A 3,402-nucleotide genomic window follows, 5' to 3' on the forward strand; every position below is an offset into this window, starting at 1 on the left:
GGTTGCTACGGTAACGGTGTCCCGTGGTTGCTACGGTAACGGTGTCCCGCGGTTGCTACGGTAACGGTGTCCCGCGGTTGCTACGGTAACGGTGTCCCAGGAGATGAGTGGAAGGTAAAAACTAACAACTGTCCACTTTATCTACAGTGCATGTTAATTATTATTATTAGTAATACTTTCATTTTATTATCATTCAAAGTAATAAAACATAATTTGTGTCTTTAGATCTAAAACACAAGAATGAAAAGTTTCCATTTTGCTGCCAGAAACAGACTGAAGACATGAAAAACATTTTTCCAAATATAAATAAATTCATTTTCCTGCCTGCAGATTTACTGATTCTGCATTAAAACATTTTAAAATCTTTATATTTCAACTCCAACTTTCACCTCCTGAAGAAATTTATCTACGCTGGAGTTTAATTACAGTCTCTTGTTAAAGTTATTATAATTATTTCCCATTTCTTCATTTTTCGGCTTCAGTTTATTTCACTGAGATTTTATAAATTAGATGCGATTATGAACCAAAAGGAGCAGAAATAAAAAGCTTCTTTATAAATGAAATCTGTTGTGGTTCCTTAAATCTTGGCTTTTTTTGGAGGATTTCTGCATTTTTTCCAGATTAGTACAAACACGTCAAACATCCTAAAAGTCGATCCTGAGCTGCTCTGTTGGTGTTTTCCTGCAGCCGAGGGTCACTGCCGCTCTAATTACTGCTGAGGCATAATTAAGCTCAGAGAAAGCTTCCTGCAGAGCAGCAGGGCTGATTCTGATCTGCACCATGTTGAGCGTAATTATCACGCAGGATTTTCCCTGCAGTCGTCCTCGTTGTCTCTGTGAGCGTCTGTGTTTCCGCTCCGGCAGAAAAGCCCTGCGGCGCGGCGCTCAGTCCAAACACTGAAAGGTTTACAGGCGCACTCGGATCACAGCATGCAGCTTTTATTCTGAAAAACTTCAATACGCTCACACTTCCTTCAGGAGCGTCGTCTCGTCAGGCCATCAGTGGTTTAACCAGAGTTTGGTAACTGGTTGCATCTACCTGAGTAACTTTATTTTAAAAATGTATCTTTGCTCTTTCTTCAGTCAGATTTCTGGATTTTCTTCCCACTGAATGAAAATCAAACATGTTTTAGCCAGAAACTCATCAGACACTCAAACCTGCAGCTTCTCTTAAGTTTTTTTATTGGAAGAAACTGATTTAAAACATTTTATTTTGTTATTTTTTTGTTCCTTATATGAATTATTGTCATTTTGGTTCTTAAAATACCAAAATTTCCACTGAACTTTATATTTTGGTTCATCTGATGATGCAATTTTTAAACATTAAATGATTTATTATTTGATCAGCTGAATAGACTTTTTACCAAATAAACTATGTTAGATTATAATATTAGTAGCAGTATTTCTGCTCTTGCACATAATTTCTGGTTTTAGGTTTGAATAACATCCAAAACAAGCCAATCAACAAACTCACTCAGTTTATTTCTCTCTGCTGAAGGAAGATTATTAAATGTTTCTGGATTCTGTTTTGATTTATTGCATTGTTTAATATTCCAACTGGAGTTGAACTGATTAGCTGGTAATCATCATTAGAAGTTTAAACTTCATCCTGACAGTCGGTCGGTTTCCAGGGAATGACTCACTTTGAACGGAAACAGTTCAGTTCAAACTGTTCATGTAATAAACTTTATCTACGCAGGCTGAATAAAGATAAGTTATGGATCTTTACTCGTTTCGTTTGGTCAACATGTTGCCTCACAATGAGAGCTGATTGTTGCTCCAGGACTGATTCTCCTCCAGAGGTATGAATAATTCTGGTCTGGGTTTGGCGTCTCGTCTCGTCGTGTTTCAAACCTCCTACGTCTCTTTTTACTGCTGAACATCCTGATGTTTATTATTTTGGCGTCTCAATAATTGTTTCTTTTCTTTGTAGTATTTTTTTGTTAGAGTTCAGAACCGCCTGGTTGTTTTGGACCTGGCAGGAAGCAGCCCACATGTTGTTGCTAATATTTTCATTACTCATCCAGGTAATTATTATATTTATGTCTGAACATCTTGAACTTTCTTCCTGCTGCTTTCCTGGTTGGTTTGTTTACTGTGACGTTTCCATGAAGCCTGTTGTTGGACTGTTTCACTTGCGTTCTCATTCATCTGGTATCAAAGTAAAGCTGTCATCAGTTCATCGTTTAGAAAAGCCATCAGCGTGTCACGTTCTGTCCTGCATGCGCCGCTGCCTCGCTCACCGGTCCAACCTGTCTGCTGCTGCAGCTGCAGCGGTAAACGCCGCTGCTGCAGCAGCACTGACACCAGCAGCTGTCGGCCCGCTTCATGTTTCCTCTCTGCGTCTGTTTGTCATCCAAACACACAAACGGACAGATTGAGCCGCCGCAACAGAGAAAATGTCAAACACCAAAAGTCCCTTAAGCCCAAAGATCAACTCCAAAAGTCAAGTTTATTTTTAAGCCTCTCCACATCCAGTGGCATGCAGATCTGGTGTTTGCTGACCTGCTAGTGAAGCAGCGCCGTTGGAGAAAGAAATGATCCTCATTATGAGCAGTAAGATGCGTCTAGTGAACCTGAAAAGCAGTGAATTGTCTTAATCCTTTCATTTTACATGCATGTAAAACAGTTAAAGTCTGGTAGGTTCATCATAGAATCCTATGCAGTAAAACTCCAACCATAGATGATGGAAATGCAGAGATTTATTATGTTGCTATGATTTATTTTAGTCGTGTTCCTCCTCCTGGCCTGACTGCTGGGGCAGCAGCTCTGAAACGGGAAGGAACAGCTGCACAGAACCAAACGGACTGGGAGGTACGGCGGTCCAGGAGGGTCAAAACGGTGCAGCAGAAACAACAGAAAAAGCCGCAATGCAACACAGGATTTATGCTAAAACTGAGTTTATGGTGAAACAGGATTTATGCCGAGATGAGATTTAATCTTACAAGTTTTGAAAACATTTCTAGCGTAATTTCTGTCTCAGTTTTCATGTTGGCATAACTTCACTGAAGGATTTTGTTTCTGCGTTGAGTTTTATTGACCCTTATTGAATCTTATTTTCACTATTACAAAATAAGAGCATCATAACTGAATATGATAATATTCAGTTTGAATTAAAAACAATAGTTATTTTTATGGTCAAATCTTATAACAGTGGCGCAGCCTTAACTGGTGTTGAATGTTCTTTATGCCATAAAAAGGTCAGAATTTCACACATGAATTATGAAACGTTGTATAGAAAAGTAGCTCCGGTTCTTCACATTCGTGCTCAGCTGTTTTTTCACAGCTGTGTTCATCTTTCTGGATTGTGTGATGATTAAAGGTAGATTTTAAAGTTACATTTCATTTATATAAATGATATTTCTGAATATATTATTCAGTGAAGCTGCAGTAATGGACGTGT

The 3,402-nt window shown here is 38.7% G+C and overlaps 1 long non-coding RNA gene across 1 annotated transcript; it reads right to left on the reverse strand.

Annotated features, from left to right (window-relative positions):
* Window positions 1–1,824: 1,824 nt before the first annotated feature.
* LOC103459996 (uncharacterized) lies at window positions 1,825–2,750 on the reverse strand. The gene is made up of 3 exons (XR_532841.1): window positions 2,678–2,750; window positions 2,505–2,575; window positions 1,825–2,344 (listed from the first exon to the last, which is right to left on the reverse strand). It is a non-coding gene; the product is annotated as an uncharacterized LOC103459996 (long non-coding RNA).
* Between the last annotated feature and the right edge of the window lie 652 nt (window positions 2,751–3,402).

This window comes from Poecilia reticulata, unplaced genomic scaffold, assembly GCF_000633615.1.
Source record: "Poecilia reticulata strain Guanapo unplaced genomic scaffold, Guppy_female_1.0+MT scaffold_155, whole genome shotgun sequence".
Classification (NCBI taxonomy): Eukaryota; Metazoa; Chordata; class Actinopteri; order Cyprinodontiformes; family Poeciliidae; genus Poecilia; species Poecilia reticulata.